The sequence below is a fragment of the Sciurus carolinensis genome, chromosome 12, assembly GCF_902686445.1.
Source record: "Sciurus carolinensis chromosome 12, mSciCar1.2, whole genome shotgun sequence".
In the NCBI taxonomy this organism is placed as follows: domain Eukaryota; kingdom Metazoa; phylum Chordata; class Mammalia; order Rodentia; family Sciuridae; genus Sciurus; species Sciurus carolinensis.
Window position 1 is genome coordinate 20,256,215 of NC_062224.1, and position 25,362 is coordinate 20,281,576.

Sequence of the window (25,362 nt, forward strand, 5' to 3'; positions counted from 1 at the left end):
TCCCTGGGAAAGGAAAAGGTACTCAGCATCCCACAGCAGTCAGTGATAGCCCTAAACCCTGCACACTACACCCCCACTCCTAATATAAGCAGCCAGAAGATGCAGCATTACCAAGCATGCAGACTTGGGCGTCTAGGCTGAAGAATCAGCTAGTAAGAAAACCACAGCAGCCAGGGAAGTAGCTGCTGTGCCCCAGTTTCCTGTAGGAAGGTACAAAGTTGTGAGTCCCAGAGTGTCAATTCTCATTCACATACATGGACCCATGGAAGCCATTCTCTGAGGACAACCCCAAGCAGTCAATGAAGAACTCTGCATACACAATGGCAGTAAATCCCACAAAGGGGCTTACAGAGTAACACCCCACAGACACCAGACACCAGCCAGTGTTTGCAGACACAAGCCCATTTATCTACAAACTGTATACTCCAAAGGGGTTATCAGCTCTGCACCCCCTCACAGGACCACCTAGAACCACATCCAAGAGATTATAATACCTCTACCTTAGACCATAACACCCCCATGCTCTGAAATAAACCCAGGGGAGCCCATATTGGATTTGACAGTGCTAGAAATACAAAGCATTTCTATAGGAGGGCACACAAGACTGCATCCACTAACAGGAAATAACCTGGCTGCTAAGTCACAGACAACTAGGGACCATTTCCTCTGATATTAAAAAAAAAGCTGGTAGGTACCTGGACATACCAAAGATCAAAGAGGCCTCCTAGAAATGTATCAAAGGTGAGCTGATGTAATTGATATCTCTCCACCTAGGGTAACTTAGAGGAAGAGCTGAGGAATGGTGGGCATCTTCTAAAGGTCCAAAATACTGATGAAATTCAAACCAGGAAGACTCAATAACACTCCCCACTTCTGCATGCATTATATAAATAGCTCTAACGTCAATTTTGATCTTACAGGTATTACTTTTCATATTGAATCGATGTGCCCCTCTTATTCAACACTGAAGCCCTCAATTCACTTGATTGTATTGCTCCTGATGTCTTAAAACGTTAACTGGAATCATTCTTTGTTTCTTGACCTCAGGTTCTTCATAATATCTCTCTTCCATCTTATATTTCCTGCTCCTGCCTGAAACCCCACCCCAGTTTTTCTTTTTTTAAATCTTAGTTTGTATTTTTTCCTATCTTTTATCTTTCTTTTCTCCCCCTTTGTCCATTGTTCTTACCTTTTTAACCCCCATATAGTGTAACAATGATTTTGCTATCTTTAATAACTAATTTCTCAATCTCTTCAAGAACATTACTACAATTTTATATCTTGATTAGAGGAACTGAGAAGAACATTTTTACTACTTTTTTTGCCCTAAGATTTATGAGTACATTGCTTTGCTCTAAAGTGATTGCAGCTAATAGGTCTTAGTAGCTTCTCTCAGTGATACTGATACTGGGAACAGCAGAGGATATATGTTGAGTGAGTATAATACCTGAATATTAATACATCCTGAAGCACTTAATAGAAAGAAGTTCACTAAATACTCCCTTGCATAAAAGTAGAAAAGATAAACATCATGGAAACAAGCTCCCAAAAGCCCACAATACTCCAACAACTGATCCTGTTGACACGACAATGAAGAAAAAGTCAGACAAAAAATTTAGGAAGTTCAAGTTAAAATGTTAAATGAGCTAAAGAAGATGTAAGAAATGAATTAAGAAAATAAGAGAGTAAGTGAAAGATAATTTCAATAAAAAGAGATTCTAAAAACGAATGAAACAGAAATCCTGGAAATAAAAGACTCAATAGAAAAAATTAAAAATTCAGTTAAAAGGATCACCAGTAGATTAGATGACAAAGAAGACAGATTTTTAGTCCTCAGAGACAAAGTACATAATCTTGAAAATGAAGTCAATAATAAAGAAAAGATGGTAAGAGACAATGACCAGATTATTTAAGGAATCTAGGATAATAGTAAGAGACCAAATCTAAGAATCACTGAAGTAGAAGAAAGCACCAAAATACAAGCTGAAGGAATGAACGAATTTCAATGAAATATCAGAAAAATTTCCAAACATTAGTAAAGAGATGGAAATTCAAATACAAGACACATCTAGAACCCCAAACAGGCAACATAAAAAAGAATCCAAGAAACTTAATTTTTTTTAAAAAAATGCATAATATACAGAGTAAAGATAGAATTTTAAAAGCCACAAAAGAAAAACAGCAAGTCACATTTAGAGGTAAGCCAATTACAATTCTACTGATTTCTCCATCCATACCCCAAAAGTCAGGAGGGCTTGGAGTAATATTTACCAAATCCTGAAAGATAAAAGGCACCAATCAAGATTGCTTTATTCAGCAAAACTATCCTTCAGGAATTGAAGAGGAAATAAACAAACCTTCCATGATAAGAAGAAGCTAAAAGAATTCATAACCACTAAGACAGCACTACAAAACAAACTCAACAAAATATTTCAGAGAAGAAATTAAAAATAAATATTAGAGTCAGCATATGGATGAGTCTTACTAGAAGGATAGTTAATTAAAGGAGAATCAAGTATGAATTAAGCATTAGAAATAAATCAAAATGGCAGAAAACAAAACCTCCCTATAATAACAATGAATGTAAAGGGTCTAAACTCTCCAATCAAATGACACAGATTGGCAAAATGGACTGAAAACCAAGATCCAATCATATGCTGTTTGCAAGAGACTCATCTTACAGGTAAAGATATCCACAGGCTGAAGGTGAAAGGATGAAAAAAGATATACCATGCAAATGAATGAAAGCAAGCATGTGTAGTTACTTTTATATTAGACAAAGTAAACTTCAGGTCAAAATTAACTGGAAGAGCCAAAATAGTCGCTTCATACTGATTGAGGGAATCATTCAACAACAAGAAAGAATAATTACAAATATTTATGCTTCAATTTTAGTGCAGCTATGTACATGATAAAAACTCTACTTGATATAAAGATTCAAATAGACTTAAGTGCAATAATTCTGGGTGATTTCAACACATTTCTTCACCAACAGATAGGACATCTATTAGAAACCATCATCAAGATAAAAAACAGAAACCACTTTAACACCTGAAGATTAACACATTTTTGAATGAGAAATGGATCATAGAATAAATAAGGGAGGATTAAAAAAATTCTTAGAAACAAATGAAAACAGAGATATATCAAAATCTGTGAGATAGTATGAAAACAGTTCTAAGAGAAAAATTTATAGCATTGAATGCTGGTATTTAAAAAAAATGCCAGATAAATAACCCAGTGTTACAGGCTTAGAAAGGAAAAACTAATTCCAAAATCAGAAGAAGACAGGAAAAAAAATAAGATCAGAGATGAAATTAGCAAAACTGAGAATTAAAAAAAAAAAAATACAAAGGATCAAGGCAACAAAGACTTTATTCTTTGAAAAGATAAACATTGATAAACTTTTAGCCAAACTAACCAAAAGAAAGAGAAGACCCAAATCAACAAAATTAGAGATGAAAAAAGAGTTATCACCACAGACAATTCTGAAATCCAGAGATCATTACAAACAATTTTGAAATGTATGCTCCAATAAACTGGAAAAGCTAGAAGACACTGATGCATTTTCAGACACACAGGACCTACCCAAATTGGACCACAAACTTATATAGACCAACATTAAGTAATGAAATTGAAACAGCAATTAAAAACCTTTCAACAAAGAAAAACCCAAGACCAGACAGATTCTCAACTGAGTTCTACCAGACCTTTTTTTTCTTGTGGAGGGGGTTACCTGGGGTTGAACTCAGGGGCACTTGACCACTGAGCCACATTCCCAGCCTTTTTTTTTTTTTTTTTAAACTTTATTTAGAGACAGTGTCTCACTGATTTGCTTAGTACCTCAGTGTTGCTGGATTTGAACTTGCCATCCTCCTGCCTCAGCCTCCTCAGCTGCTGGGATTACAGGTGTGTGCCACCACCCCTGGCTCTACCGGACCTTTTTTAAAAAAGAGATAACACCAGTTCTCCTCAAATTATTCCATGAAACAAAAAGGGAGGGAAAACTCCCAAATTCCTCCTGCGAAGCTAATATCACCATGATACCAAAATCAAAGGTATATCCAGGAAAAATAAAATTAAGACCAACATCCCTGATGAACACAGATGCAAAAATCCTTCATAAAATAGTGGAAAACAACATTTAAACACACACAGTACAGGTTGGTTCAACATGCGCAAATCAATAAATGTAATTCACCACTTAAATAGGAACTAAGGACAAGAATCACATGATCCTGTCAATAGATGCAGAAAAGGACTTTGACAAAATCCATCCCCCATTCATGTTAAAAATGCTGGAGAAACTAGGGGTAGAAGGAACTTGCCTCAATGCTGTAAAGGCTATACATGACAAATCCAGGGCCAAAATCATACTGAAGGGAGAAAAATGGAAAGTATTTCCTCTAAAATCAGGAACAAGACAAGGATGTCCTCCCTCATCATTCCTATTCAATATAGTTCTTCAAACTCTAGTCAGAACAATCAGGCAAGAGAAGAAAATTAAAAGGGATACAAACAGAAAAACAAGAAGTCGAACTATCTCTGCTTGCTGATGACATGATCCTATATCTAAAAGGCACTCCCCTCCCCCCCCCAAAAAAAAAACTCGACAAGAAGACTTCTAGAGCTGATAGAGGATGATCTTGTATCAGGATACAAGATCAACATTCACAAATCAATAGTTTTCCTATACACTAACAGTGATTCTTCAGAAAAAGAAATCAGGAAAATCATCTCATTCACTATAACCTCAAAAACAAACAAACAAACAAACAAACAAAAATACCTTGGGAAATAATCTAACCAAGGAGGTGAAAAAAAAATTTCTCTAAATAAAAATCACACAACACTGATGAACAAAATAGAAGATGACTTTAGATGAAAGGAAGACCTTGGATAGGCAGAATTAATATTGTTAAAATAGTCATACTACCAAAAGTATTATGCAGATTAAATGCTACCCCATCAAAATACCAATGACATTCTTCACAGAATTAGAAAAAAAAACTACTAAAGTTTATGTGGTAGGACAAAAGATCCAGAACAGCCAAAGCAATTCTAAGGAAAAAAGAGTGATATTAAGGTATCATAATACCTAATCTCAAAATCATACTGCAGAGCTATAGTAAAAGAAACAGCATGGTACTGACATCAAAATAAACATGAAGACCAATGGAACAGAATAGAGGATGCAGAGACAAATCCACACAGAGACATCATTTGATACTCAACGAAGGTACCAAAAACACATTGGAGAAAAGATAGCCTTTTAAACAAAATGGTGCTAGGAAAACTGGATTTGTAGAAGAATAAAACCCAGCATAAAATCTACTCAAAGTGGGTCAAAAAAAGAATTTACCCAGCATAAAATCTACTCAAAGTGGGTCAAAAACTTAGGAATTAGACCAGAAACTTTGCACCTGCCAGAAGAAAAGATAAGTCCAACACTCCAACATATGGGCACCGGCCAGTACTGACTTCCTTAACACAACTCCTAAATCTCAAGAAAGAAAACCAAGAATCAATAAATGGGATGGCACAGCAAAGGAAACAATTAAGAGACTGAATAGACAGTCTTCATAATGGGAGATACTTTTTGCCAGCTACTCTTCTGACAGAGGAAAAGAATTGAAATCTTAGCTTGTATTTTTTCCTATCTTTTCCCTTTCTTTTCTTCCCCTTTGTCCATTGTTCTTACCTTTTTAACCCCTATATAGTGTAACATTAATTTTGCTATCTTTAATAACCCAGAATATGGAAAGAACTTATAAAGAACACAAAAAAAAAAAAAAAAACTAATTAATAAATAGGCAAAAGAACCAAACAGACACTTCTCAAAGAAAAATAGGCAAAAGAACTGAACAGGCATTTCTCAAAGAAAAGGATACAAAAAGTCAACAAATAGATGAGAAAAATGTTCAACATGTGTAGCAATCAGGGACATGCAAATCAAACCTACATTGAGATTTCATCTTACTCTAGTGAGAATGGCAATCCTCACGACAAATAATAATAAATGATGCTGATAATGTGGAGAAAAAGATACATTCATACATTGTTGGTGGGTATCACCAGTTTGGAAAGCAGTATGGAGATTCCTTAAAAGAACAGGAATAGAACCACCATCCCAGCTATCCAATTCCTTGATATTTACCCAAAATAACTAAAATCAGCATACTCTAGTGATACAGGCACATCAATGTTTATAGCTATGTGATTCACAAGAGTCAAGTTATGAAAATGGTCCAGATGCCTGTCAACAGATAAATGGATAAAGAAAATGTGGTATGCAAGCACAATGGAGTTTTACTCAGCAATAAAAAAAGAATGGAATTTGGTGACATATGGGAGAACTAAATAACTTCATGCTAAGTGAAATAAGACAGGCCCAGAAAATCAATGGTCAATTTTTCTCATTTTTGGAAGCCAGAGAAAAATATAGCAAAAATTAATAATAATGAAGTAGGGAGGATCACATGAAAATAGAAGAGAGATCAGTGGAATAGAAGAAGGAGTTAGAGGGGGAGGAAAGAGTAACGGAAACTGACCAAACCATGTTACTTACATATATAACTATACAACAGTGAATTGCATATATATATATATATATCATCAATTACAAAAGCAATGACTAAATAGAAGGAATACCAGAATCGTAGAGGAAGGGTAAAGGTAAGGAGGAGGAAAGAATGAAAAGAACAAGAACAGGAGACTGAAATGGAGTAAATTATATTCCATGTATGTATGATTATGTCAAAATGAACCCCATTCTTATGTATAACTATAGAGTACTCATAAAAACATTACAGATATATTACATTATAGTTATGTATAACCGGAGTATACTAATAAAAAATTACAGAAAACACTTCTGGTTGAACCCTGCATCTTCTTCACCCCTGTGCCTGTAGATGAAAATGATCCATACAACCCTGTTGACTGACAACCCTACATGGAGCCCCGCAACACTGCCTCACAATCCTGCTTCACTGCTCCAGCTTGTATATTTCTTTGTAGCTGAAGTTTACTACTTCACAGTATCTGTCCTCAAATATTTCTCTCCTCAAACTGTTCCTTCTTTGCTATCTACCTCCTCCCACAAAACTTCACCAGGGACATCCTCACTTCACTATTAATTGGAAAAAAAATTGAAGCAGTAATAAATTCCTCAATCTTCTCACCTAAAAAAGTATAAACCAATGTCCACGAAACATGCTGAGTTCATTCCTATCCTTAATAATGGTTTGGCCTCAATTTATCTTTTTATTTAATTCCATTCATCCTTTAAATCTCAGCTCAAATATGACTTTCTTAGGAAGATCTTTTCTGACCAACCTTCATAGTTAGCCTTACACTTACTCCGGTATTCTTCCATTAGAATGTAATCTACATGGGGACATGAACTTCATTATTTTGCTGACATATCCACAATCTCCACAATAATGGCTAGCACACGGCCTGCAACCCGTAAATATTAGTTAAATAAGCAAATGTTTATTTATCAATTAATTCTAATAGCAGAGACCTTATGTTTCTTGTTCACTTTCAAGTCTGATAATGCCTAACTCTATGCCTGGTAGAGAATAGATAATAAATTTATAGCTGTTGAATAAATGAATAAATACAGGTCTTCAAAAAGCATTTGTTAAAGTAAGGGGGAAAATAAGGATTAGGGACAACTATAAAGAATATGAAAATCCAAAATAAAATAAGGATCATATTATGATTAATTAGACTTAAGGGCACATCACCTAGTAAATGGCTATGAATGCCTGCTAAAAATCATACCACTACATAAAGAGACACTTCTGAATGGTTCTTAGAACACTTCATCCTTATGAAATTTGTGCTTTTGATCCAAAATGCAAAGAGGTAATCAGGGATAATCATCCTCTTTAATGATTTCATAATCAGAGACAAAATAACTACTTCTTACATCTATCTGCTTGAGTCATGCAAATAAGCATTTATGCCATCTATAAAATATAAATTTTAGACCAAGAGATCAATCATCTTGTTAAGTTTCTGCAATACAAGTTTTCAACCAGGAGAAACATTCATTACATGGAATACTGCCTTTCAAGGAGTAGTGTCATTGAACACAACTTTCATTTTTGAGACATTAACTATTAGGAATTAACTATTGGCTTTTTAATATCCAGGCATAAAAATTCAACAAGAAAATGACTGCACATCAAATGTGCACAAACTATTGAAACCGGAGTTTTGTGATGGAAGCTCGATTCGCTGCTTAGGCTGGCAGGTGGAGTCCGCACAAGTAGCAGGTGTCTGCACGCAGTGTCGCAGTTCCTAATGGCAGGCCATGTCCTCCAGTGTTGCAGCAGAGCCCAGCAGCTCACCAGCAATTTCTTCTCCTTTCAGGGTTCTTTTCTCATGAATTTAAAAAATGAAATCCACAAACCAGGATGAGTAAGTGTAAGAGTAAGACGTATTGAAAAATATAAAGAGGAACAGAACTCTACAAGAGGGGACCCCCATAGAACGTTTTTCTCCATTCAAGTGTGCTAGCCTAGGAGGTTATGTAGCACTTGGGTCACTGCTACTGATCCAAACTTATGATAACTAGGGTTTGGAAAACTAATAAGGCTGTTGGTTAGCCTGAATCCCATTCAGGTTTGCCTTATTTCCATTTGCTCTCCAGTTCTGGAAGTGGGAGGTTGAAGTCATTGAATTGCGCATGCTCAGTCTAGTGCCTGGCGCTGTAGTGCAGGAGTGCACTTCTGCAATGGGGATCCCCGCTGTGTGCAGGCCAGGCTGCTGCCATCCCCTTGACCTAGTTCACCTTGGAGCAGGCACCGAGGCACCTCAGGCCTTCCGCGCCTGCTTGGCAGGTTCCACGTACTTGCCACCAGCATTGGAACCCACCCAGGCTGCCGCTTGGCCACTCCATGGCTCCACTGCCGCTTCTCGGCAGGAACCAGTAGGCCTTGCTGTGAGGCTGCAGGAGCCAGGTCAGTATTTCAATAAGTTGTGGGGATACAAATGTAGGCAACTTGTAGACAGGCTAATAAACATGTAGGTAAAACATATTATGAAAAGTGATCATAGAAATACGCATAAAGTGCCATGGTAGGTGAACAAATAAATAATTCTGGGGCTGGGGCTGCAGCTCAAAGGCAGAGCGCTTGCCTTACACATGTGATTCAATCCTCAGCACTGCATAAAAATAAATGAATGAAATAGAAGTATTTTTTAAAAAGAAGTTATTAGTTCTGAAGTGATCAGTGATCAGAAACAGTTATGGAGCTCTGGACATTAAAAATTGCCAGGAGTATGTCTAAAATGTAATTATCTCAAAAGGGTTCAATCACACAAATACTCAAAGCAGTGTGTCTTTATATTATAAAACAATGATCATAGAATGACAAAAAACACAGGCATTTTGGAAACAGAATACACCCAGTCAAATAACATTTAAAACAACTCTCAACAAGTAAGTTAAATGAAGTCACTTGAAATTTCTTCCAAATCATACGTTAAAGAAATTCTAACTATTGAATTTCTTCAATTTAGAAGTCTTTAATTTAGAAGTTCTAAATAAAAGATCACAGTCAGTGAACAACTAATTGCTTAAATACCATAGCAAGTTGCATTCTACATAACAATGAATGTTCATATATTTTGTCTAGTCATTTAGCACTCATGGAATAAAAAATAATTCTCTTGCCCATAAAATTAAAAGCATATAATTAAACTACTAATTATATGATCATGTAAGCCAAAGAATTATTTTAACATATATATTTAATTATTTTGATGGATGTATTTACCATATTTTGAAAAAGCTACTTAAAAAGGCACATTTTAAAAATGAAGAGTCAATCTTTTTAAATTTATTATACGTTGAGTTATTGAGTTTTTTCCCAAGATAGAAAAAAAACCATAAAACAACCACAAAAGTGTCTTATTATAGAATCCTAACGTTCATCTTGACAACTATTCTGCTTGCATTTATAAATCAGCACTTAATTCTTCCTTAATAAAAGAACCAAACTACCTTCCTGCTTGTTTTAAAATGAGGCCAAGCTGATCCTCCATTGGGTTATCTGCTTCCTCTGCCTGGTATGCTCTTTCTCCAGATATCCACAGTTCATTCCTTCAGTTCTTTCAAGTCTAATATCAGTTATCACCATCTCAATAAGTCCTACCCTGACCATCCTATTTACAATCTCAACCTGCCCTTCTCCTCTACCCAGTCCAGCCTCCCATCTCCTGATCCTCCTAACGCTGCTTTATTTTGACAGCACTTAAATCTCTTAACACAACATAACTTCCTGTTATTATGTTTTATTTACTATTTTTCTTCACTACTGGAATGTAAGTACTATAAATGGTGGAATTTTTGTCCAGTTTCTTCACTAAAATACCAAAGACTTTAAAACTATGCTTAACACAAAGAACATGCTCCATAAAAAATTGTTGGATAGTGAATAGATCGACAGAAAAGAGTAAATATAAAAATTTCAGGGGCTGGGGTTGTGGCTCAGTGGTCGAGCGCTTACCTAGCACAAGTGAGGCACTGGGTTCGATTCTCAGCACCACATATAAATAAAAATAAAAGATTCATTAACAACTAGTAAAAAATACATATATATATAAAATTTCAAAATTTATTGTTTATTTTTTCAACAATAAATTCCATAAGATATTTAAGAAAGAAATAATGTAATCTTAATGTAATTTTTTCAGGAAACAATTAAGTACCCAAAGTGAAATTTTCACTGGGTTTGAGAGCAAACTTGAGCAGCAGAAGAATCAACAAACTTAAAGAAAAGTCATTTTATATTATCATCTGAGGAGCAAAAAGAAAAAAGAATGGAAAAAAAACTGAATAGAGTGCATAAGGGACTTATGAAACACCATCATCCAGGTTACTGTATGCATTATAAGCATTCGAGAAGGAAAGACAGAAAAAAGAAGAAATATTGGCTAAAACCTTCACAAATTTAATGAAAGACATGACCCCATAAATCCAAGAGGCTCAGTAAACTGCATGTTAAACCCTAAGAAACTCATACTAAGACACATTATTATCAAAATGTCAAAAGACAAAGAGGGAATTCCCAAAGGAGCAAGAGAAAAGCAACTCATAACATACAAAGGACTACTAATAAGTTGATCAGTGGATTTCTCTAATAATAAGAAGAAATCTTCCAAGTCAGAGACAATGAGATAATATATTTGATGCACAGGAAGAAAAACTGCCAACCGAGAATTCTGTACCTGGCAAAACTGTCTTTCAAAAATGAGGAAGAAACTGAGACATTGACAGAGATACAAAAGTGAAGGGAATTCATTACCATTTTATCTTTCCTATAAGAAATGATAAAAGAAGCCCTTTAAGTAGAAATGAAAGGGTGCTAGACAGAAACTTAAAATAAAAATGTAAAGTTGTCCTAAAAGTAATTGCATGGACAAATATAAAAATCGATAATTTTTGTTATTTTAGTTTGTAACTCCACTTGTTAAAATCTTCTACAGGATTTGAAACACAAAATGCATTAGAATAGTTATACATCTATCTTAATAAGTATATAAAGATGTAATTTGTGACACCCATAATGTAAAGTTTGGGAACAAAGCTAGAAAATCCAAGTTTTATGTGCGATTAATTTGGAACCAGTTTAAAATAATTAGCAATTTTAAGAATGGTATATTTAATAACATGGTATCTGCAAAAAAAATCTATAAAATATACACAAAAGGACATGAGAATGGAACCTAAACATGTCATTGCAAAAAATTCACTAACAACAAAGGATGGCAGAAGTGGAAGAAAATAGTGACTTTAAAAAGTCATAACAGAAAGAGAACATTTTTTAAAAATGCAATAAGTCCTTCCTTATCAATATTTTAAATGTAAATGGATTAAATTCTTCAATATAAAGACAGAGATTGGCAGAATGGGGGAAAAAACTTGATCCAAATGTATGCTATCTATGAGAGACATACTTTAGATTTAAGGACAGTGCTGCATCTATTTCCTACCACTCCAACACTTGACATGGTTCTGTTGGAGTAGAGGATTCAACACTTGACATGGTTCTGTTGAAAGATCATCCTCCCTCTTGGGGGCCATAGGTGTGGCATGTCTCCATGTGAAGTTGCTTTTAATACTAATAATTAATATATCCTTAGATTCAGATTATAGAGACTACGGGGGAGATTTCATGGTGCTGGGACACAAAATAACACACAATAAAGTTTAATATTAATACTTAGATGAAATCATAAATAAGCAATTATGATTTGCTCAAATTTGTAAGGAGTTTGTGATTTCTTTTAGTATACAAATTTCTCTAAAAGTTATATATAGGTATATGAGAGTGTATTCCTCTGAGCTTTGATGTGGTGTTTGGTCTTCATTGCTTTCTTAGTGTTTATGGTTAAGTTTAAGGATATTTTTCCCACTTAATAAAAAAATAAATAGGTTAATCACAAGTACAATTTGTATTCTTCCTATGTCTAGTTCTTTAAAGATCAAAATAGAGTTTTAGTCCACCATTGAGTACATGAAATAGAATAAATATTAACTATAAGCTGATTCCTCTATTCTTTTTATAGTAATAACAAAAACATTTCACTGTTAATAAATAACATTAGAGTTCTTGGAAGGGGCAAACTTCTATAGAAACTTAATGATGTATTCTTTCAGGGAAATTAAAACTAAACAGAGCATGGTGCCCTCTACCTTGCCGGGAACTGGGTTTTTTTTTAATTTAAGCTATCATTCAGTAAACATGTTTCTTGAATAAGATCATTAATTATACTCTTGAAGATTTTTTACTTAACATTTCCTTGTATTAACCATGAAGTGATGTAATTAGTACCAAAGAAAAAACATACATAAAGACTCTGTGAGCAATAAAGTTTCAGATTCAGTCTCAGAACACTTGGTTTCTCTGTGTGCTGTTTCTCCACCGCACCTATGCCTTCCATCCACCTACGACCCCCAACTGTTGCTAGGGCTGGACCCCCGGGCAGTACAGGAATAGAGAAAGAACAGAAAAATATATTCCACACAAATAACAACAAATATGGAGTAAGGATAGTTATACTAATATCAGAAAAAACAGACTTTAATCCAAAACTATCAATAAGATACAAAAGACATCATATGATGATTAAATTGTGAATTTTCCAAAAGACATATCAATTATAAACATATATGCATCAAACATTAGTGCTCCAAAATATATGAACATTAACTGAACTAAAAGGAGAAACTGACCATTCTACAGTAATAACCAAACAAAGAAACAGAGTATACATTTTTCTCAATTGTATAAGGAACATTCTCCAGGGCAGATCATATGTTAGGTTGCAAAATAAAAAAATTTAAAGACTGAAAACATGGAAAGTATCTTTTCTGATCAAAATGGAATGAAACTAGGAATCAACATTAGAAAAATACTGTAAATCTATAAAAATGTAGAAATTAATAGTACATGATTAAACCACCAGTAAATCACAGACAAAAAAAAAAATCACAACAGAAATTAGAAAATGTCTTGGGACAATAAAAGTACAATATAGCAAAACTTACAGAATGAAGTGAAAAGAGTTTTGAGAGAAACTTGTAGCTATAAACAGTAAATTTTTAAAAGGAAGAAAAATAGTAAATGAAGAACCTAAGGAATTGGAAGAAAAACATAAATTCAAACAAAGGCAGCAAAAGGAAAAAAAAATGATGGAAGTGGAAATAAATATAACATAGAACAAAAAAGAGTAAAAGAAATCAGTAACCAAGAGTCAAGTCTTGGAAAAGATAGATTTAAAAAATTAACAAATCTTTAGGTAAATTTACTGAGAGCAAGATAGAAAACACAAATAACTAAAACTAGAAATAAAAAAATGAGAAATCATTATTGATTTCAGAGAAATAAGAAAGGTTATAAGAGTACTGTAAACATTCATAAGACAAAAAAATTGGATAAACTAGGTGAAATGAACAAATATATAGAAATGTACCAATTAACAAGACTGAATCATGAAGAAGCAGAAAGATCTGAATAGACCTAAAACAGTAAGGATGTGAATCAGTAATCAAAAATCTCTCAACAAAAAACTTCTGGACCAGATCACTTCACTGGTGAATTACTACCAAGTATTTAAAGAATTAACACCAATCCTTCACAAATTCTTCCAAAATTTTTAACAAGAAAGGAGCACTTACTAACTCATTTGTGAAGACTGCATTACTATTACCATGATACCAAAGCCAAATATGCTCAAAAAAGGTAAAGAAAGAAAGAAAGAAAGAAAGAGAAAGGAAGAGAAAGGAAGAAAACTGCACACCAATATCTCTGTGGACACTGATGCAAAAATCCTCAGTGAAATAGTAGCAAACTGATTTTGAATAGTATATTAAAATGATCATATGCATGACTAAGTGATATGCTCCTGGAATTCAAGGATAGTTTAACATATGAAAATCAACCAATGAAAAACATCATATTAACCAAATAAAGAGAAAAAATTACTTGATCACTTAAATTAATGCAATGGTATTTGACTCAGTCATAAAGAAGAAGGAAATTGAGTCATTTGCTGGTAAATGAATGGAACCAGAGAACATCATGTGAAATGAAATAAGTCAGACTCAGAAAGTCAAGTGTCAAATTTGTTTTCTCTTATATGCAGAAGTTAAAGTGAAATAAGCAATTAAAAAAGAAAATGGAATCCTATGAAAATAGAAGGGATAACAGTAGAATAGAGGAAGGAAATTGAGGGAGAGGATGGAGGGATGTGTAAGGGGAGGAACTGTAGAATAAAATTGATCAAAATATGTTATATGCATGTATGAATATATCATAATGAATTCTATTATATGTACATCTATAATGCATCAATTAAAAAACAATAAATTAATAGAAGGAATATCAATAAAGTAGAGGAAGGGGTTGATAGAGGAAGGAGGGGAAGGAAAGGGAACAAGTTAGGATAGAAATGGTGTCAACTATATGCATGTGTGAATTTATCAAAATGAACTATTATGTGTAACTAATATTTTAAAAATTGATGCAGGAAAAGCATTTGACAAAGTTCGATGCTGTCTTAAGATAAAAAAAAAAAACACAGATGAAAATTACCTCAACATAATAAAGGCATATGTGAAAAACCCATAGCTTACATCATACTTGGGAAATACTGAGAATGTCTCCTCTAACACAAGGAGGAAGACAAAGGTGACCGCTTTCACCACTTCTATTTAACATAGTACTGGGAATCCTGGACAGAGCAATTAGACAAGAAAAAGTAACAAAAGGCTTTTCAACTGGAAAGAAGTAAAATTACCACTGTTCACGTATAACTTGATTTTATATGTAGAAAACCCTAAAGGACACACACACACACACACAAACCATTCCATCCCCACCACCAAAACATAGTGAAAAAAAAATCCTGTCAGAATTAACTAATGAATTCAGCAAAGTTACAGGATAGAAAATTGGCATGCAAAAATCAGTTGCATTTCTACACACTAACAATGAACAATCTTTAAAAAAAACAAGAAATTAAGAAAACAATTCTATTTACAATAACGATAAAGAGAACAAAATACTTGGATATAAGCTAAGTAAATTAGGGAGGGGAGAGACTTATACACTGAAAACTATAAAATATAATTGAAATTAAAGAACACACAAGTAAGTGGAAAAATAGCCCATGTTCATAATTTGAAGGATTTAATAGTGGTAAGATGTAAATATTACCTAAAGTGTTCTACAAATTCAATGCAATTGCTATCAAAACCTCAACATTTTTTATTAGTACATTATAGTTAAACATAATATTGGGATTCATTTTGATATAATCATATGAGAATGGAATGTAATTTCCATCCCTCATACTTTTTGCCCTCCTCTCCTTCCTCCCCCATTGCTTATTCTTTACTTTACTGGTTGTTTTTCTATTTATTTATAGTTTTTTAAATTAATGATTTATAGATATGTATAAAGGTGAAATTCACTATAGTATATTCACATATGTACATAGCATAGCAAACATTCCACCATTCCTCCCTTTCCCCATCCCTTCTCCCTCCACTCTAGCCTCTTCCTCTACTCTCGTCCTATACTCCACTAATCTCTCTTCTATTTTCATGGGATTCCCCTCCTCTCTTTTTTCCTTATTTTGGCCTAGCTTCTGCATATGAGAGAAAACATCCAACCCTTGATTTACTGAGTCTGGATTATTTCATTTAGTACTATGCTCTTCAGTTCCATCCATTTACCAGCAAATGCCATAATTTCATTCTTGTTAATGACTGAGTCAAACTCCATTGTGTATATATACTACATTTTCTTTATCCATTGATCTGTCAGTGGGCACCTGGGCTGTTTCCATAACTTGGCTATCATGAGTTGTGTTTTTATAAACATTGATGTGGTTGTATCAATACAGTATGCTGACTTTAATTCTTTTGCATAAATACCGAGACTAGAATACTTGGGTTATGTGTGGAAAATGGTATGGCAGTTCCATAAACAATTAAACAGAATTATCATATTACCCAGCAATCCTATTTCTCCAAATACCTCCAAAGAATTAAAAGCATGGGCTCAAACAGATACTTGTACCTCCATATTTATAGCAGTGAAGTAACATATGTGTCCACTGATGGATAAAGAGATGAACAGAATGTGTTATATGTGTACAGTGGAATATTCTTCAATATTAAAAAGGAAGGGGGCTGGGGATATAGCTCAGTTGGTAGAGTGCTTGCCTTGCAAGCACAAGGCCCTGCGTTTAATCTGCAGCACTGAAAAAAAAAAAAAAAGGAAGGAATTTTTGATACATACTACAACATGAATGAGCCTATAAAACATGCTAAGTGAAATAAGCCAGTTACAAAAGAGAAATGAGGTGTCCAGAATAGTCAAATTCAAAGATAGAGAGTAAAATTGTGGGGGGGAAGGGGATGAAATTATTGTTTTATGGGTTCAGTGAATTTAATTATAGATGAACTGCACACACAAAATGGTTAAAAGGATAGATTTTATTGTATTTATTTTAACAAAACCAAAAATTACACAGAAGGCAGTAAAAGGGGACAAAACAATAGAAAACATAGAAGCCAAGTTAAAAGACATGAAGAGAATGAAATGGCCAGCTTGCTCACAGAATGAGTCATGATTATGTCCTAAATCTTTGGGGCTGATATCTCAAAACTATATTTCCCATATTCATTGCCCTACTGTCTTTCTATGCTGAGAAGTTCTGCAAATGAGAGTCCCAAACAAGAAACTAGATGAAGGAGAAAGGGAGACACCAGAATATTTTTCCTCTGTTTTCTTGGAGTTTTGTGGTAGTGTCTCCATCAATAGCTGTGTCTCCTCCATCATATTTGTTCTTTAGGACAGAAACATGGTGTTTTTAGATATCCTCCACTTCTAAGTTCTGGTAAGGCTATCTTCTTATTGGATCTCTATAGCCCTAGGAAAGACAAAAGTTTTTTGCTATTTCTAATTTTAAATGACCTCATTATCTCCTGTTTGGCTTTAGATGTACCAAAACATTTGTAACTAATTCCCTCTATTGTACTCCCTCTGTCAAACTACCTGGCATTAACTCTCTTTTCCTATCAAACACACAACTAATCTAAGTTTGAGAGGAGAGAGAATAGAAAATGGAGAACGGCCATCAGTAATGGCTGAGGCAATTGGCAAGAGATCCACATAAAATCTACAGAGAAATATTGGAAGTAAAAAAATAGTGACATCTAAATACTAACAAAAGAAAGTGGTGTGCTACATCAATATTGGACAAGATATATTTTACGGCAGAAGTATTTATTAGCAGCAAAAAGAATTATTACATAATAATGACTTAATACATTAAGAAAATGTAAAAGTCCAAAACAGAGTTGCAAACTATGTAAAAGAAAAAATTAAAGAAATAAATGGTAAAACAGAGAAATTCACTTTTATTGGATGATTTTAATATACCTCCTCAGTGATTTTTTTTTAAATGGACAAATTTTTTTAAAAAATAAATGAATTTAAACTACATAATTAACAGAGATACTTTAATGGATAAACTGCAATATATTTTGAATCTTATATTAAAAAAAGAGATATTCTTTATGAGCACATATGACCGTAATGCAATTATATCATAAATCAACAACTAAAAGACAAATTTTTAAAAACTATAAATCAGATACTATAAAAAGATACTACTAAACAATTCAAGAACTAAAGAAAGAAAACAATGAATATTTAAGAATAGAGTTTAAATTTAATAATAACAAGAGGCTACTAATAAAGATTTATGGCATGCAGCCAAAGCAATACACAGAGGAAAATATATAGCCTCCAAATTTATATTAGAAAGGAAAGAAAAACACTATATAGCCACTAGACAAAATCAAGGAAAGTAGAAAAAAGGAAGATAAGAATAGAAATTAAAGAAAGACATCATAGAGAAAGAATAAGATTATAAGATTGATAAATACAAAAATTCTTCAAAGAAAAAATTTTAGACAAATTCCATTAAAGATTAATCAAGAAAAAATTCTAGACAAATTCCATTAAAGATTAATGGAGAAAAAAATAATTAAGAGAGAGGGTAGAGATGAGTAATACTGAGGAAGAAAAGACCAGAAAATTAGAGCAGAGGCTAAAAAGATACTTCTATATCTTACTGACAAATACTTAAAAACAGATTAAGTGGAAAATATCATAAAATATTATAGAAGAGAAAAACAGAAAAATAAAAGGCATTTTTTCTTGAATTTTTTGTATTAATGTGTTTTGATACTATAACATCAATTAATTCATAGCTATATAATCTCTAAGAATATATAAATTAATTCCCCAAAATAACTTTTTCCAAGTATCTCATAATACTTTCCATATAATGACCAAAACTTTATCAATGGAAGGGCCTAGAAACCCAGTTGAGAGACAATTATTTCATAAATAAACATAAGCAAATTTTCCTTCTTAATCTAATGCAAATATCAAACAACTTAGTTGTTAACTTTTCCAAATACATGCAGAGAACACCATTTCTCAATGAAAATTCCAAGTTACTTCACTAATTGAAACATGTAAGAAAGAAACAGAAGGCTTTACTCAAAACCAAGTGTTATGGTTTAAAAATGAGGCATCCCCCAAAAGCTCATGTGTTAGACAATGCAAGAAAGTGTAGAGGAGAAATGGTTGGTTTATGAGAGCCTTAACCTAATCAGTGCATTAATCCATTAGAATGGATTAACAGTAGGTGCATAGGGCATGGCGGAAGGAAATAAGTTACTAAGGGCATACATTTAGGGTATATATTTTTCCTCTAGTGAGTGGAGCACACTCTCTCTCTCCCTCTTCTTTCCCTCCCAGACCCCTCTCTACTTTCTGAATGCCACATCCTAAGCAGTTTTCCTCCATCTCTCTCTGATGTTCTATCTCACCTCAGACACTGAACAATGAAGTTGACTATCTATCAACTGAGAAACCATGAGCATCAAATAAACTTTTCCTCCTCTAAAATTGTTTTTGTCAGGTCTTTTGGTCACAGCAGTGAAAAAGCTCACTAAAACAGAAATTGGTACCAGGAACGGGGCCATTGCTGGGACTAAAGTGACCACGTGGTTCCAAAAGACTTTGGAGCTTTTTGGAATTTGTTGGGGAAATTTTGAAAAGCATAGGGATGCAGGCTGGAAAAGTTTTAGATTATTGTAAGTGGAGCTTAATAGGCAATTCTAGTGGGAGTTCTGAAGAACTGAATGTCAGTAAACATGTGGATAGTAAAAACTGGTCGCAAGCAGTTTCAGGGGAAAAGGAGGACTCTTGGAAATTGGAATAGAGGCCATTCATTTTATATTCTGGCTAGAAGTTGTTTACATTTGGCTCATGTCCTGACTTTATGTGTGGGTGAATTTAAAGGTGATGTACTAATTGACTGACAGAGGAACTTTCAAGGCAACACATCATTCAGGTGGTGGCATGGATATTGCTGGCAACTTTTAGCCAAGTTTATTGTGAGAATCAGGAGCAGAAAGCAGAGCAGAAAGATTTGAAAAGCTTGCAGTTTGGCCAGAAAACTGAGAGTAAAACTGGGGCTAAGGAGGTGTGGTTGTTAAAGGGATTATAGACACTGAAAATATGCTAATTACTTCACCCAGAAACAACTGGAAAGATGGCTTGAGGGCATCTCATGCTTAAGGGGTAAAAGTAAAAAAGTTCTTTGAGAAGAGGCCATGGGGGCACCTGGCTTACACAGAGAGGACCTAGAAATTTGTTACACCATGCTCAGTCATCCAGGCACTCAGAGGCATGTTGCAGCCGTGCTAAGATGGTGGCAGACTCTGGTGTCAACCATGTGGTGCTGGTTCTGCAGGAACATAGGATGCTCCAGTTCAGGGGTTGTGGAGGCTTCCACTGAGATGTCAAAGGAAGGCCTTAGAGGTCAGCAAATTGCAGCAGGGTCAAAGTCCCTATGTGTCACTCCTGAGAGGGCAATGTGTAGAGATGTGAGATGGAAACCAAAGCTGCAGTAGAGACCCCCAAGATTAAGAGATGCCAGTAAAATGGAACATCTGCCTAGGAAAGTTGCAGGAATCTAGCAGAGACAAGCCAAGAGAGAGGCCATGTGGGAGGCAACCAGAAAAGCCATAGGGGAGAAGCTACGCAAGCCATTTGGAGAGAACATCATGAATCCATGTGCTCCAGATGCTGGACCTGGAGCTACAGGACTTGAATTTGTGGTCCTTCTCTCTGAGGAGGTTATCATTTCATAGAAAATTTCTCCATCTTTAAAATATGGCACTATGAATTCAAAAATAAAAAACCTTTTAAGTTGTTAGATCAATATTTTCAGTGCTAGTATAAAAGTAGGAGTCAATGTTTACAGCTGCAAAATGGGATAATAAGGCATGCCCAAGAACAAATTTTCAGAGTTGATTGGTGTATCACCTGAATTTTATGAGGAAATGCTTTGTAAATTGTAATACAGGATTACTTTCCTCCTTGTTTTAAAGGATGAAAGTTGGCTTATAGTTTGAACCACATAATTAACTGTTCAATTTAGTAAGGGACATTTCCAGAGTAAAAAAAAAAATCCAAATGCAAATACCTGCAGGGACAAGGGAGGTGAAACACATGAGTGAAATAGGCCTTGATGAAAGAATTCAGGGAGTGGCAGCCTTGTGGCAAAGTGGAGAGAGTATGCCCCATGCAAAGTGGGCAACCCATCCTACTTTTTTTCAGGAAAAGCTTGAACTCTGGGAATTTATGCAAATTTCACTAATTTGAAAATGTTGATAAGTAAATTAATTATTTTAAAATACTTAGCTAACCCAAGTAAACATGTTTGAAGGTCAAATTCAGCTTTTAAACTGTGAACCTATGACTTCTACATGAGGCTTTGTGTCCTTATCAAATAATATCCAAAAAAAAACTTATCCATATCCTCAGATATACGAACAATGGATAATAACAGTAACCAGCATGTTCTGTCTGCTTACTGTATTCCAGGGACCCAGTGTGCTTATACTTTTATATTCTTTATGCCAGTTAATGTTTATAAGAAATTTTTTAAAGAGGTTATTACTGTAACCCTTCATTTCAGAAAGAAGAGAGGATTAGAAGGTACTTAAGGCTGTAATACTGTAAATGAGTCAAGAAACAAACCAGATCAAAGTTCACAGTCGATATTAGGTGTTCAGTAATAGATGATTGCAGTTTAGTTTAAATGAGTAATGCTTCCCATTTTGAGGTTCCTGATTCCCTCTCTGTCCCCAAATTGGTAACTGGTCTTATGTGACTTAGTTTAAAAGCCTAATAGAAAAATATTTTCTATTACTAGGGAAGGGAATTTTCTAGAATCATCTTTCAAATAATCAATTCATAAAAACTAAGGGATCACTGTAAAACACAGAAAAGTTAGAAAAGACAATGTAGAAATTCTTAGAATGACAAACATTTTACATCAAACCTTTATAAGTTACATAAAGGACCATATATTCTAAAGTATATTTGAGCTTGCAAATATTTGTTTGATAAAACTACTAGTAGCAACTTATGGACCTTCAAATATTTTAGTTTTAATAGATGAATGTAAGCACCAAAATATTAGGCTGTTACATTATGTGTTTTGACCAAAATCTCTCCAACAGATATATGTACTAAGCTCATATTAAAGATCACCAAATTGAATCTTTTACTTTGCATTTTTGTCCCCAAGAATAATAATAAAAAGGGACCGAGACAGATGAGAGTTATTTTTCACACGCTAGACATCACATCAATATATTCATAAAGAATGTTATCTTTGAAAGCTTATACATTACTAAATCTTCCCATTTTAAAACAACTGTCTTTTATAATGTAATAAAAGTCAACATAGCATGAATAACATACACCTTCATTCATCTGTGAAAACTTAGCACTTAGGCTCTGCCATATCCAGAAAATCTGTCAACTTTATCAACCTACCTTTATCAAAACTTGAAAATATAGTGGTCAGATATCAAGACACAGAATACACGTCTAAGGCTGCAGCCGGAGGTTCTGGGCTGTAACAACAACAACAACAACAACCAAAAATGTCATTATAAGGATAAATATTCAGGATCTGAACTTAAATATTTTAGGTAAGAACAGCAAAACTAATTCATTCCTTACTTTCACATTACAAGGAACACAAAGCTCTTAATTCACCTAAAATAACTGTAAAACTACTGGACTAATGTTGAGTTAAAAAAATTCTTGAGAGTTTGGACTCATGGACAATCAATCAGTTAGTAAGGGACTACAAGAAAATCTATGAATCTACTTTGAATTTTCACACCACCTCCCCCCACCCTTTAAAGTTAGTGCCATTACAATAGCTATTTCAAGGTTTACAGGCCCATTTCTATCGTAATAACAATAACAACTGCTGGAAAAATTCTCAAAGGAGAATTTTAGCAAGGTGCAAATACAAAGTACTGGAGAAGAGAACAGGGCAGCTAGTGAGCAGGTGGAGATGGTACCCTTTTCAGGCAAGATTTCTCTGTTTCTTAATAAGGATCGCACTTCTCTGCTTTCTCTATCCTTAAAAGGAAAACTCCTTTACGGATGCCTTTGGTGGGGCGGGGACCCCAAGTTCCAGGTTTGAGGACTCCGGGTGAACTGCAGGTGGCGGCGCCCGCGCAGTGCGTGCCACAGGTGCCCACCGCGCGGACAGACCCGGGGCGCCTTAGCTCTCCAGTTCTCCCCTCCAATTGCTCCCTCTTATTCTCTGCTTAAAGTCAGCTCTCTTGCCCCTCCGTACCCTAAAAACGTTCTCGGCGTCTACGCAGAGTGAGCGGCTGGGCCGCCTGGCGCTCTCCGAGACCCGGGTGCGCCCCACACGCCCCCCCAGCACCCCAGGTCCAGGGTCACGTCCCTGCCGCGGCCCCGAGCGAGTTCCAGGCTCTGCCCCGACCCCTACCTGGGCACGAAGCGGGGCGCTCCTTAGTCCCCTCCCTGCGCGCTGGCTGCGGGCTCTCCACGGTGGCAGGAGGCGGGGTAACCCGAGGGGCGGTGGCCGCGCCTGGGATGGGGCACGGCCGCCTGCGGGGGGCGGGCGGGCGGGAGATGGGCGAGAAGAGCAGATCCGAGTCACTTACGCGAAGGGCGCTTGACAGGTCTCTGGCCCATGGCCCTCATCCCGTGCCGGGTCGATTCTTCCTCGGGCCGCGCGCGCCAGCGCCTTGGGTTAACAGACGCGAGCTCAGGCCGAACCAACCCAAACGCGGCTCCTCGCAGGGCCCTGAGCTGTACACCTCGGGGCTTCCCGGCCCCGCCTGACTTGGCTTGAGCGAAGGGAGCCTGGCAGGCATGGACCCTGGAGCGCCCCCCGGATCCCAGGATGCCCCCTGGACAGGCCTTGTGCCTCGAGAGCAAAGTCTCTTCCCTGCGCGCTGCAAGTGTCCAACCCCCAAGGAACTTGCCCCAAACACGTGGAAACTCTGACCACTGGGATGCGATCTCCTGGCAGTCAGGCTCCGACCCTGATAAAGAGCACTGGTTTCATTCCTGAGAGAGCGAGTGGTAAATAAGATCGCCCCAGGCACCTGTTCACTTTAGCAGCCTGCTAAGGAAGTTGGGGCTCCACTGAAGGCCAAGGAAGGAACTTGGGCCTTTGGGAGGGAGCCTGTAAATCGCCAGCCCCCTCTGGTCTGCTGAGTCCAGTGGGCTTACAGTCTCCACATTGGGATCCCAGGTGGGAGGGGGACGCAGGGATGAGGTCCAAGCTGGCCAGATTCCTTGAAAAGCCTCAAGGGACGTTGGGTTAAGCCTGTTCCTTTCAAAAGGTGAAGATCACAATCAAAATGTTCTTTGATTCTGTTAATAATCTAAATGGATTATATCAAAAGGAGAATCATAAAAGAGACCAAAAAGATGTCATCTAGTCGGAGTCTGCATCTGCCTCAAAGAGGGAAAATATATATCATACATAATTTCTTTAAATATATTATATATATTCATATATATCATATAATTTCTTTATATATAATTTATCAATATGTAATTTCACTATATAAATTTTATATCCATTTGAAATTTCTCAATAAGCCTGCATTTTCTTATTTTTCGCACATAACTACTACAGTTTTCATTTTTTTATCATTCCTGAATATTTCATGTTGTTACAATTGAGAATGGGCTTAGTTTTTCTATTGTATTTTGAATATTGTTTGTCTATTTAAAACTGCTGATTTACTGTGTGTATGTGCATATGTATGTGTGTGTGTATGATATACATGTGATTATTTGCATGGATGTCAAAAGGTCATTCAGCACATGCACAACCCTATTTTGTAAAATAGCTTAAAATTGAGACACTGAACAGTGAATTTGTAATATGGCCTAATGTATCAACAGCTTCAAAATTTCAAGTTATTTCTTTAGAAAAAATCACAACATATATATTTTTAAACATTTCTGATTGTTTGGGATGTATATAAGAAAACTTAAGAATTAACAAGAAAACAGTTATACACACAATAGTGTCCATACCCATAATAAAGCAGTGGTTTTAACATAGGCAAACTAAATTCAAAATGCAAGTAGAAAAAATTGATTCAATTCACAATGAAATATCCAAGAAAGAAAAAAAAATGAAAAATGTAGGAAAAATATAGGGAAAATGAGAAATTATTGAGAAAATTATTGAGAAAAAAATTAAGAAATTATTTATAAGATTTTACTAATTGGAAAGATATAAGTTGCTTAAGTGAGAACACAAGATTTTAAATGTGCAAACTTTCTTCTCATGCATTACCGTATTTTATAAGCAAACTATTCCTCCCTAGAGAAAATATCTGTAAGGTAGATATCTTCATTAATAAGGAAACCAAAGCACAGA

At 35.3% G+C, this 25,362-nt stretch overlaps 1 protein-coding gene across 1 annotated transcript in view; it reads right to left on the minus strand.

Annotated features, from left to right (window-relative positions):
- Myo3a (myosin IIIA) overlaps positions 1-23,351 on the minus strand; it is a 240,776-nt gene extending 217,425 nt beyond the window's left edge. Inside the window, exons 1-2 of the mRNA XM_047521156.1 lie at positions 23,284-23,351; positions 22,464-22,543 (exon numbers count right to left, since the gene is read on the minus strand). The gene's annotated coding sequence lies outside the window, so the exon portion shown is untranslated. The remainder of the gene's footprint in view (positions 1-22,463; positions 22,544-23,283) is intronic.
- Positions 23,352-25,362: the final 2,011 nt, after the last annotated feature.